This window comes from Thunnus maccoyii, chromosome 19 (genome assembly GCF_910596095.1).
Source record: "Thunnus maccoyii chromosome 19, fThuMac1.1, whole genome shotgun sequence".
NCBI classification, from domain to species: Eukaryota; Metazoa; Chordata; class Actinopteri; order Scombriformes; family Scombridae; genus Thunnus; species Thunnus maccoyii.
The window spans coordinates 4,438,516-4,451,789 of record NC_056551.1 but is presented as its reverse complement, the minus strand read 5'-3'; the positions used below and the strand labels follow the sequence as shown (position 1 = coordinate 4,451,789).

General features: G+C 39.2%; 1 protein-coding gene and 1 long non-coding RNA gene across 10 annotated transcripts in view; one reads left to right on the top strand and one right to left on the bottom strand.

The window, feature by feature from the left end:
• LOC121885499 (transcription factor 4-like) overlaps nt 1-13,274 on the bottom strand; it is a 333,572-nt gene that overhangs the window by 192,939 nt on the left and 127,359 nt on the right. The window lies entirely within an intron of this gene.
• On the top strand, nt 1,215-2,777 carry LOC121885502. Its single transcript, XR_006092574.1, has 3 exons — nt 1,215-1,276; nt 1,925-2,014; nt 2,527-2,777. It is a non-coding gene; the product is annotated as an uncharacterized LOC121885502 (long non-coding RNA).

Sequence of the window (13,274 nt, the reverse complement as noted above, 5' to 3'; positions counted from 1 at the left end):
CGTGTTAGCATGCTGACATTTGCTAATTAATACAAACTACAGCTGGAATTGATGGGAGTGTCATTAGTTTTGCAGGAATTTGGTTGTAAAGTAAAGAACTGGACAATTGATGATGGTGCTATATGGAACATAAAGGGATCATCAAAGTTGTTCAAATTCATCCTGATGGGAGCGTGAATGTATGGATCAAATTTCATGGCAATCTATCAAATAGTTTGTGGAGACATTTCACTAAGAAACAAAAATGTCTTTTCATTTCATGGCAATCCATCCAATAGTGGTTGATATATTTCAGTCTGGACAGTCTGGTTTCAGTGGTGGAAAAACCAACTGACCAACAGTATGGCTAAGAACGAAAATTATTTAGAAATAATTGTAGGTATGTGACCATGATACGAGAAGCAAAACACAGTGCATGCTGTTGCTGTTGCTGCCGCATGTTACAAAAACAGAACAGCACGCTTTGCTTTCACAAGATCCAGAATATCATTTTGTGGGCTAGACACAAGTATGCACCCTTGTTTGTTACTTTGTCCATAAATAAATCTTAATCTGTAATACCTCAGCAGGTTGTAAATCAGAGTGTTGCTCAAGGACATAGTGAGTTGGACATCAAACCTGCAACCTCACAGAACAGTTTAACTGTTTACCAGCCAAACATCAGCACTACACACAGACTGAGATGAGGAAGGCTTGGTTTAAAGCACAATTAAAGTACAAGACCTGATGAAGAGCATTTAGAATAGAGTTTCTTGTTACAGAAAATGCTCAACAGGCCTAGGTAACCTTTTCAAATCGCTTGTTTTGTCTAACCATCAGTCCAACACCCAAAGATGTTCAATTTACCACAATTTTTCTTTTAGAAATTATTTTAACAATTAATTGATTATCCAAATCATTGTCTATTTAATAATTCCCCATCTATTAACTAATAGATTCATTGACACATTGTTTCAGTTTTCATCTAGATGAGTCCATTTTCATACCTGCAGACTGCTATCATTGATCAAAGACAAAAGAAAAACAGTGATTAAACAAAGACAGGAAGAAAGAAAGACTGAGAGTAAGAGACTCTGTGTTGTTAACAAAGTACTAACACTGCTAATTTGGCCTGCACACTCTTTCTCTCGCACAAACACGGTGATTATAAGTGAGACTGAAACTAATGTGTTTGTCTGTTTCTCTCTTCCAGTAATTATTTAGAAGCCTGTCAACAGAGATGTGAGGAGGAAGAATCTGCACCCCCCGCCTCTCTCTGTGCACCACATGGCCAAAAGTATATGGACACCAAAACGTTACACCAATCTGACGTTATCTAATATCTCATTACTAAGCCATTTTTCTGCTACAACAGCCTAGACTCTTCTGTCTATTTTTGAGCCTGGCTGTGGGGATTTTTCCATAAGGCCTTACTGGCGGTCAAGTGTTGGATGGAGTTGAGGTCAGGCCAGTCTAAACCAGCCTCAAACCTAAACTACAACATTACGTTGTTTACAGATCTCATGTGTCCTGATAGCTACAATACAACATTTGAATGTTTTTTTTATCAGCTTATCATAAAATCTTAAAAGGGGACATATCATGCTTTTTGTGATTTTCTGTCTTATATTATTCATTGGCTGTTATAATGTCAGATGTTGGATGTTAAACATGGTCAAAATTCCAAAACTTGAGGTGAACATATATAGACAAACTCCCTGAAAGTCAAAAGCCAGGGCTTCAGCCTGCTCTGAACGTTCTGTTTACAAAGTTACCTCTACTTCCTCATCAAACTGACATCAGATCCGTTCCATAGTCTTTGTTGCTAAGGTTATTGCGATTGCTTTGGGCTCAGACGTCAACAGATGTATTTGACAAGTTTATATTTTGAGTATAGAGCAAGAAAAAGAAATCAAAATCCAACTACTACTGTCTGTTTACGTAGCCTCCTGAGCTGCCGGGAGTCGGCTGAGATGCAGCTGAAGCTTCCTGAAGCTGGCCAATCACAACAGAGTAGGCTCATCTGGAGTGAATGGTAAATCATGCAACGATATTTCTATAAAGCCCCAAATTAAAAATATAGAGCTGGAAATGTGCATACTTCCGCTTTAGCGAAATACTATGAATAGTCTGACTTACCAGGAACTCACTGTACTTAAGTTTCCACTTAATGTCAGGTCAAGATAAAAAAAATATAACTGTTATGACATTATTTCCTTTCCTCTTTCTATTTGTTGCATCGCTTCACTGATTCTGCTGAGTCAAATCTAAGACGCTGCAACATCTGAGTCAGTGGAAAATTATATCTGCTGCATATTATCTGCTCTTGCAGTATGTAAAGCGCTTTGTAAATTTAAATTATTATCGTTACTATTTTCATATGCTGTATATTTTCCTATCATTCAGACTGATGGTTTTTCGGGAAATTCTGACTAGAATTTAAATAATTACTCATGATTAGATACTGATTAGTTCAGTATTTATAAGTGATTATTGAAAGGTGTCGCTGAGAAACAGTAAAAGGTTCAACCTTTCTGTAAAATGCAGATTCCGTGTTTTCTCCCCTGACGAGGTTGTTACCAACGGCGACCGTTAACGCCGACTGGGGAGAGGTGCATCGTGGGATTGCCACCTGGATGGCACCTCCTTTTCTGGAAACGAGGAGTGAGAAGCCGCTAACGAGTTAGCATGTCTGCATGGGTGCAAGGCACACACACACACACACACACACACACTGACACACAACCAGCATGACACACACACTCAGACCGAAAGAGCAAACGCACCCACACAGAGCAAGAAACACAACATACACACGCTCAGAAAGAAGCACACACACACACACACCCACACACACACACACACACACACACACACACACAGATACGTAGCGCCTGTAGAAATTCACTCAGTTTCTTTGGACTTGATTAGATTTCTGAAGAAGAAGAAGAGTGTGCTCACTTCTATCAGAGTGACAACAAACACTGCATTATGGGACATTTTAAAAATCATTGTTGTCTCATATCTACATCCAGATGTTATAAAAATACATTTAAGGAGCAATTATTCAGATGTCTATGTACCATTACACAGAGACAGCAATGACTCAAACACTCCACCAGATGCTGAGAGTTCTGACATTCAGAAATCACGTTCTGACCTGTCACTCTGCTTTCAAAAAAACAAAAATCTGCACACCTTGAGGAGCCTCCTCATGTTACAAATTCCTCCTGGATGGACCACACTACAGACAAATGCATATTTAAAGGAATATTCCACTGGAAAACTGTTTTGAGAATCAACCATTGACCCCCTGTAAGCTTAAAAAAAGACAGCAAAAGAAAAGTATTTCTCTTGCTGCGCCTTGAAGGACGGCAGCTGCTGTCAGCTTGGATTCACTACAGTTACACTGGATTCTAATGGAGATCCAGAGTCACAGAAAAATATGCATAGAGACCTCTCAAACAACTCCTTCAGCATAATCCACTTCTGCACTATCCTCAGTGTGTCCCAAATACTCAAAATACACACAGCCCCAAAAACCCAAAATATGGCTAATTACACAATAACTTCTGTTGATAGAGTTGGGTTATGTTAGATATTTGGTTGAGTATTCCCTTAAAGGTGCTGATGAGAGGGAAACATGGCTCACCTGGTATCTGGATTGGCTGAGGTCTTTACAGTGAAGCACCTTCTCATTCTAGATACAAGCTTTTGGTCAAATTGAGAACACCTGTGTCATAAAATGATGCAAATGTGTCAGATGACCAAGAATAAAATAAAAACAAATGCACCATTTCGGTCACTTTGTAGGATATTGTCTTGTTAAATAAAAAAAAAAAAGTTCTCACACATCAGTACAAGCAGGAAAAGCACAGGTGGAACTGATAACATTAACAACACCTCAGTTCCATTCATACTGCTTTTCCTGCTTTGACATGTCAAAGTGTCTGCTGTGTGAAGTCTATTACACTTCAAATCAATGGTTCCCAACCTTTTCTTGGCTTGATACCCCTTACAACTGACACTTACAACCCCTCACAAGGCTGCATATGTCTTTGTCTGTGTGAGCAGTTAAACCAAACTGTGATTTTCTCTTCTTAGATTCTTTCACGTGAATCATATTCATCCCATGGAGGCAAAACTATCAAGGATTTCCAGAGAAAAAAAGCAAACATAAGGAAAGAAAATGTGGGTTGTAGAAATGTGTGTTTCAGTTCTTCATTTCATAGATCTTTAATCTTTATATAAGATGATTGTTGATTTTTCTGCAATTACCCCATCAGTAACCTATTTTTGTAATATTATATGTTGAGTTACTGTGACTAATATATATAAATCATACATATATATAAACATAACATCCTTTTTAATACAATATATAGCTACTTGCATCATCCTTCGACACAGCTGGAAGAACTTATTAACCTTAAAGATACCCTGTGGAATTCTGGACTACTGGCAGCGCTATAGGGGAATGTCTTACAAGTGGGTCCCCCTTTTGTTTATATCTTGCACTCACATGAGGATACACATGTGTGCACAAGAATACAGGTGATACTTGCTGCGGGTGTCAAGGAGCATAGCACTGCGTCAACAAAGGCTGTGAAGAAGAAGACTGCAAGGTTTACTTAGTGCATTTAAAAAATGCAAATAAATCAATAATAAAATCAATAATTATGAGAAAGGAAATGCATTAAACACATCTGTTAGACTTCAAACATGTAAATGCACTGCGGGTTTTGCTAAAAAAAACTCTGTCCTCTGATTGGTGGACTCTCTCAATGTAAGTTTTATGTAGTATGTTGTCAGTGCTGTTGACTAATTGAATTTTACCTGATAAAGATCTAAGAACAGAAACATTGCTATTGACTGACAGTGTGTGAGACATGTTGGTTCCTACTAATCATCTCAAGACCCAACAGATTTACTTCACGATCCCTTGGGCGGGCCCCAATCCCCAGGTTTGGCACGCCTGCTCTAAATCAATGTTACACTTTAAGAGGTGATGTTAAAAACGACATCTTTCTGGTGTTAGAATCTCACCTTCCCCTCACTTCTATCTCTCTCGCTCTCTCTCTCTTTCTCTCTGGGTCTCTCACCCCTCTGCCTCTCTCTGATTAGTTAATCATGCTCTGTTTCTGTTCTTGCCTTATTAAGACCTAATGCAGAGAACAACAGCTCTGGTTTAAATCAGAGGCTGAGACGAAAATCAATAAACAAAAACCAACCTCTCTCTATCTCTGTCTTTCTCTCTCTCTCTCTCTCTCTCTCTCTCCCTCTTCACTCCCCCCCAACCTCCCCCACCATCACCCACTCTGTGTTTGCTGCAAATTGTATCCCATGTCTTTCACTAACTACATTAGAGAGCAATTACAGCTTAATGGCTGTCGAGATCCATTATCGACATTCATCTAACCTTTAAATATTTCAAGATAATACCGCTTTAATTTGTGAAATTTAATGGAGAGACGGAGACTGAGAGAGAGACAGTTTTCTCTTCTTTTCCCTGGTGAGATCTCTCTCTTTCTCTCTGCTTCCACCTTTTCCTCTTCCCCTTTCGCCGATCCTCTTACTCTCTTTTCCATTTGTTTTTATTTCCTTCTCATCCTGGTCCCTTCCTTCTGCTCCTCCCTCCCTCCCCCATCCTTTCCTTTTGCTCCTCTTTCCTCTCCCTCCTCCTGCCATCACTTGTGTACTTTCAACAGCAAACTTTGAGGAGTTGGTGCATGAAAAATGCCTGAAATTTTTAAATATCAGAGCGATACTCAGGTTCGTACAAATACCTACAGTAAAACACACGTGACAATAATATCATAGAGACGTCTGCTTCGGCTGTCTCCACTGCGTCTATTGTATCTAGTGTTTGTGCTGACAGTGAGGAGACTGAAACCTATAAAAGACCTCAGAACAAAGTTGTTCCTCATTTGGCCTGCGAGTCCCTTACTGAAGGACCCTTGGGACGTCCTGAAAACCCCCAACTTCTCTGAAAACAACCAAATAACTGAAGCTACTGTAAGCAGCGGCCACTTCATGAGAACTTAACCGTCCACGATTTCATCAAATTCGGTAACTCTGTAGAGCTAAGTTTATCTCACATAAAATCCTTCAACCATTTAACCATTTGACTTTGAAGGAAAAGCCTGGAGTGTGAAAATGCAAATATCAACCTTTACTAATGAAAAGTGAGAGAAACGTTCTTCCTCCGATGGGAAAGATCAGTTGGAGGTGACGTAAACAGAAACAGGAAGTAGATAGTTATAAAGAGGGTGGTGGAAATTTATCGTCACCTGACCCGACTTTCGACCTTAACACGGACTCAACTCGTACAACCTATAAGTGTCACACGAAGGACTACCATCTTTTTTTTTTTTATAAGTGAGCAGTCTCCACTTTTACCAGAACATCAGTAGATATGTTGATAATAAAGTCCACAGCAAAACTAGTAAGAGGTACAATTTTCTGGTGCTAAGTCTCCACCATCCCTCGTTTATGCAAACGTAGAGCTGCAATGATGCTAATGATTGTTTTCATTATTGCATCTGTAAATTGTGAAAAAAATGTCCATTTTCATTCCCCAAAGCTCAAATTCCTTGCTTTGTCAGACCAACAGTCCAAAACCCAAAGACTTTAAATGAGAAAAAAATTGAGGAGGAACTGAAACCAGAGAATGTTTATTTTTGATTGATAGGTAAAACAATGAATTGTTGTCGACTACAATCAACTTTTTCTTCAGTTTCAGCTTTAATACATGAATACTATAGGAATATACTTCATGTTCCTCCTTTGACTCAATAAAATAAATATACAATAAATTTTAGGGGGGGCATTTTATGTCTTTATTTGACAGTCGACAGTGGAGAGATGACAGGCAATGAAGGGAAAGAGAGATGGGGACTGAAAAGCAGAAAAGGTCCACTTTCATAAAGTTGAAGGACTCACAGGAGACAGATTAAAAGAAGAAGGTCAAAGTCAAAGCAGCTGAGGCCAATATATCCTGACTATCTCAAGTCTCAAGCTCCAAAAACACTGGATCCTACATTTCCCAAATGAAACTGGATAGTGTCTCTTCATTAGACACCCACATCTTTCATACTCCATGTCCTGAGTTTGTGAAACAGATTTCTGTTATAAATTCCAAGTCCAACCTGAAAATAACCATGACAACATCAATATGACATCATGATGAGTGATTCTGTCAGACTTGACAGAGAGCCACAGAAGACGTTATACATCTGTGTTCACAAGTTGAGTAATGAGTATTAAACTGATTTTTATGTGTAAAATCAGTGGAGCGGCCCTTTCATTTCACCAACCGGTAAAAATAATAATAATAATAATAATTTGCCTCAAAACAAAACAAACTCTTAATTTCAGTCAAAGTTCCCACTATCAAACTCGGATTTCACTGTGACACTGTGTCTAAACAGAAACAGAAACACAATACATGAAAAACGGTTCCACTGGAGGAATATGTAACACATTCCCACACTCGGAGGACGACACAGTTTAGTTTGTTTGAGTCTGCAAAGAGAATCTGCGGCAGCCTCAGCAGAGTGAGAATGCAGCTTGTTAAGGAAACAGGTAAACATTTCTAGTGCTAATTTGCTCCAGTTTGTTTGCCATCAGGCCAATTTGTATTGTTGCAAACCCAAACTCCACATCCTACCACAGATGAGATTCATAAAGTGTGGCTGAAAACAGCAGCAATCCAATTAATTCACACTTAACATGCTACATGTGTGCGTGTTTTTTCATCCTCTGAGAGACTGCTGTTATTGCAATGGGCTGCAGTTACTTTTAAAATATCCACAGTGAGAAATATGCTGCAGAAATAATCCCCAGGATGGCGTTTTTCGTAGTGATTGCGGGAAAACTGTGGTGTGTGGAGGTACGAAGTCCTCCCATTAATCCCAATAAACAGCAGCCCTCAAGGGTATTTTGGCTTTTATGTGATGCTACCAATGTGCACTGCTTAAAATGCTTACTGTGAAGCTGTGTATGTACAGAACAACAACAAAAAAGTACCAGAGCTTGAAAATGCTAACTAGCTAGCTAGTTTCCAGTAGCTGAATTGGGATCTAAACTAAAGAGATCAGTAAAGAAAGCCATCTTGTATCAGTAACAGTTTATAGCCCTATTGTTTTACACACAACTACACAATTCAGAGAGGACAAACATCCTGAACTATACTCTAAATTTCACACTCTTAAGGTTTTGGTATAGGCGTTGTTGATTCATGTTGTAGAATAAAAAACAGATAGGATAGGAAAGAGCGTAGACAGGGTATGTAAACTGCAGGAGCTAGCCATGCTAGCAGATAAAGTGTTTACATATTAATTACTTTTAATTACTAAAGAATCTAGTCAATTTTTGACTAGAAGATGTCTTGTCTAGCCAAATGCAGTATGACAGCAATATTCGTCTGCATCTGTACAGCAATTTACACCTTTTAGGGCACTTTTAAGCTAAATACTGCATGGTTTCTATGGAATGTGCACCTCCCTGTTTTTAATTGCCGGGTGACATTGCACGGAGCAAAGTTAAACCATTTTGCTGATGATGCAGCACTTCATGTGGTGGCAACACAGCAGTCATATTGAAATGAATGACGAGTCTGCATTGTTTTGTACAGATGCTACTGTCAGTCTGATGCAGCCTTAGCTTAGCACTGTCAAAGCATCATGGGAGCTGCAGTAGTTGAACACTAACAAAAATTGCTGTTTGACTTTTGTTAAGAGACAAGATTTGGCTGAAGAAAATCCCAGGAACATCTTTCAGGATTTCAGAAGGACTGATGAAACATTTTATGAGAACATACACTGAGATATAGAAGCTCATGGAAAAGAAGCTAGCTAGGTGAGGATGTGGAGCTTTGGCTGTTTTGAAAAACAGCTGCTAGCCTAACATTTCTTCAGGAACAGCGCTGAGCTGTGAGGTAATTTTGGCATAGTGGTCACAGTCAGTATTGCAGGTCACATGACACAAATGGCCCAAAAAGACTCCCCATACAAAACCATTTCTGAACAATCCAAACACTCTTTGTATTATCAGAAAGGCCTGATTCAGACAGGGAAGCTGCTGCATGATCTACACTGTATAGTTTACACAAAGTTCCTCTGGTGGTGCAGCAGCAGTACAGCGTGCATGCTACACTCAAGAGGAGGTTGGTTTACAACAAGTACAAGAATATTGGCAAGGTCTGTCACACAGACGCAGAATGGTTAGTTAATCAAACACAGACATGCATGCACTTTAACACACTTACACACACATACACACACTAACACACATACATACGGGGGACTCCAGAGGTTTCAGGGACCAGATGTCACAAGGGCAGAGCGTGACACTTGACTAAGAACAGGCCTCGCTGGAGAGTGTGTGTGTGTGTGTGTGTGTGTGTGTGTGTGTGTGTGTGTGTGTGTAGTCAAAACCCGCTGCTCTCTATAACTGCATTGATCTCAAGAAAACACCCACACCCATTTTACACACACACACACACACACACACACACACACTAAAGTGAAGGCTTCCCCTTTGAAAACCACATAATACTTGTCTGGGCACGCAGGAAGGAGAGCTCTGCTGCTCTCTCTAAACATATTAAAGCATGTCCATGTGTATGTGTGTATGTTTGTGTGTGTGTGTGTGTGTGTGTGTGAGTATTAAACTATCCAAAATGACAACAACAGCACTCATTTAAGGACAAAACTGAATTATGTTCCAAACAGACCGCTGGTCTTCCTGACTGACATAAACACTAACTTCACACAACAGGTAGTGTGTTTTGGTTAAAGTCATGTATGCTTGTGAGGACACTGCTTATGATCAAATAAAATAATTATGCAGTGCAAAAAGCTTTTTCCACATACACCACTATTGTAAAAGAAATGTTTTTAAAACTATTGACAGGACACCTCTAAATTTTTGAATTCTGATGGTTTAATATTTGTAAATCTTTTGCACTACAGTAATACACATTTGGAGTGTGTACATGCGAGTTGATTGGAGAAGTATTTTTATTTATGGTGAATGGGTAGTTATGGAGAAGCCAGCAGTTAGGAGGGAGACACTAGACACAGCATAGTGACAAACAATGTAGTTGTTCTCTAGAGTCATTCCTGTTATGGACTGTATTAATTGTTTTATTTTATGTAAAATCTTTTCTGTACAGTTTCCAGCCCTGTACTGTATGTACTATGGGAAGAGAGAACTTCTTTGACTGGTCAGCAACTTTCATTTAAATAAATAGATACCATTTGGAGTCTGGTATCCAGCTCTCATGGTACTTCCATGACATTGACCTACAAACACTCTATGAACCTAGGGTTGATATAATTCACATTTATGCAGAGCTGCAGTAACAGTAGGTGGTAGTAACCTGCTGTAAGAGGTAGGAATGTGCCAATAAAGAAGGAGATGAGGAAGAAGGCCGCAAGTTTATGTAATTATGCAGGTTTAAAAGAAGGTTTTGCAAATGTAGGATCCAACAAGTTTCTGGGGATGAGATTACTGTCAGCAAGGCAAGGTGCATATACAACATTTTTGAAAATAAAAACTTTGAAAAGCAAAGTTCTATAAAGCTTACTTCTGCAAACAAGTTGGTAAAAGATTCTGCAAAAAATGGAAATTAAACTGTGTAAAGGAAAAGGATGATAAACAGAGCACATGTTTATCGTCGCTACTTAGGAACTACTTGGAAAAAAATAGGATTTTCAGTTAAATTTCATGAGTTTGTGGTGGGTTTTTTCCAAAAGGATGGTGTTACTACAAAACACGGTGTGAGTTTGAGTAAAAATACACAGAGTGGGCTGCATAGACTGTGTGTGTGTGTGTGTATGTGTGTGTGTGTGTGTGTGTGTGTGTGTGTGTGTGTGTGTGTGTGTGTGTGTGTGCGGGGCTGTCAGACTCTATAACTGCAGTCATTATGTTAACAAAGAACAGAACCTGCTGCTTCACATTTCACATTATTACTATTAAGAGAACCGTGGTCTGGTGTACACACACTACACACACGCACACACACAAATGACCTTGCTGAAAAAAAAAAAAAACTGCATTCACGTGGGCTCACAAACACAAAGACAAAAACAAACCACAGTTGAAACAGTATTAACCACGTATATATGATTTGCTATATATGGTTAGAGGAGATTTGAACAGTGGAGAATGAAACCAAACAACCAGTAGATTCAGGAAAACTACAGTTTAACATGACCTTTGACCAGCTGACTGATTTAAAAAATGTACACCACAAACAGAGCTCACAGTAGTTTCTGAGGACATTTTCTGGTCTAAATACAAACTAATGTGGTATGTTTAGAGTAGAGAGTCACGGTGCAGCGATGCATGTGGTTCAGTGCTGCAGCAGGATCCTGCAGGACACACATGTTGCAGCACAGGCAGCATCATCTAAGTTCATTCATATGGAAATCTGACAGGCTGTAAGTACACTGTGTTCCAGTAAACTGTATGTCCTCAAATATGGCACCAAGTTTCAGTCTTAGTTTGAGTTTCTCTCTCTGTTGCTCACTCTCTCGCTCACTCTCTTTTAGACCAGTTACATGAGTGTAGCATAAACATTAATAAAACAACTTAAAACATCTGAGTTTTCTCCACTGCTTGCATAATGATTAAAAATCCTGCATGAGTCAACAGGATTATGCCTGAAAAAAAAAAGGCACACTCACACAGACCTGTAGCGTCTGCAATATTACCATATCACAGATATATCTGTGTTTGTCCATCAATAAGTGATAAATGATAGTACCTCTGAGTCAGTATGTATGCAGGAAAGATGCATGTAGGATGGCAACAAACAAGTCAGCAACTCTTTTTCTCCAGTTTTTTTTTGCCATGCAAAAAACTTTGTTGGTTCCTTAACTTTTCATCAAGTCAAAATTCCAAATTGTCTAATATTTTGTTTTATTACAAAATATTTGCATAAATAATGACATTTCCATCAGTTCCTCAGCTGTACTTTGTGTTTAGTGCTAATTAGCTAATGTTAGCGTGCTAACACGATAAGCTAAGATGGTGAATATGCAAAACATTACACCTGCTAAACATCAGTATATTACCACTGTCAGTGTGTTAGCATGCTGACATTAGCATTTAGCTCCGCTAGCTGTCAACCACAAACATGTGAAGCTCATAAATATGTATCCTGATTCTACGATTGTTGTTTTTTTTAATCCTTGCATAAGATTTCAAAGTTACAAAACAACATGCTGCCCTGGAAGAGTGACGAGGCTGTCGATACTGAGGAGACAGGAAAGTGTCCAGAGCTGAGCAACAGAGTCATTTCAGTATCTAATTGATGTATGGATCTCAGTTTGAGTCATTGCTAAAAATCACGGAAGGTTACATCAAAAACAACTATTGTCCGTAATAGCAATATGTTAGATACAATGCATGTCACCTCAAGGTAAGCTCATCTTTAAAAAAGCTTGTGTTTCTCCAAAAGTTCATTAAAAAATGCTGATTTCACTTCTGTTGACAGATCCAAAAAAAACAGAGAGAGAGAAGGTGTTGTGAAACCTTATAAGATATACAACAGTTAGATTTGGTGTGTATGAACGTAAATAAAACATGAAGTCATATTTACCTTCAGACAAAAAGAAGAAAAAAGATGACCTAAGACTTTAAGACAAGATTTATGCAAGATGACTGCCACTGTACACATATTCATTCACACACACACTTAAACACACCCACATTTCTAACACGCAGAGCTACAAATTAGAAAGAGCTGAGTAAATGTGGAGCAGGGCCGGGGGTAGAGGGGTCTGCAGCCGCGTGAGCGTGGGCCGTGTTCGGAACGGAGAACAGTCACTACTTGTTTTATTGCCTCATGATGAACACCTGCACCGACTGAGGGGGAGAGAAAAAAAAGAGGTCGAGGGCAGACAAAAGGCTTACATCTGAGAGAGAGAGAGAGAGAGAGAGGTAGTGTGGGAACGCCTGTGTGTACATGTGTGTGTGCATGTGTGTGTGTGTGTTTCTCAGGTTACATTCTTGCAGACAGGCTGCCAAATGAGACCGTCTGTACACATGCAGCTTGCACGCTACGACACACACACATCCACATACATGATAGTAGCTGGAAAAAGCTACAATGCACAAGTAAAGTGCACTATACGGCCAAAAGTATGTGGACACCCTCGTCTACTTACTTTAGGGATTGTTTGACCTGTTTGGGGCTTGGCCTTTTGGTTCCATTGAATAAAAATCTTAATGCTACAGGATACAATGATATTTCAGACAATAGTGTGCTTCCACCAAAGTGGCAA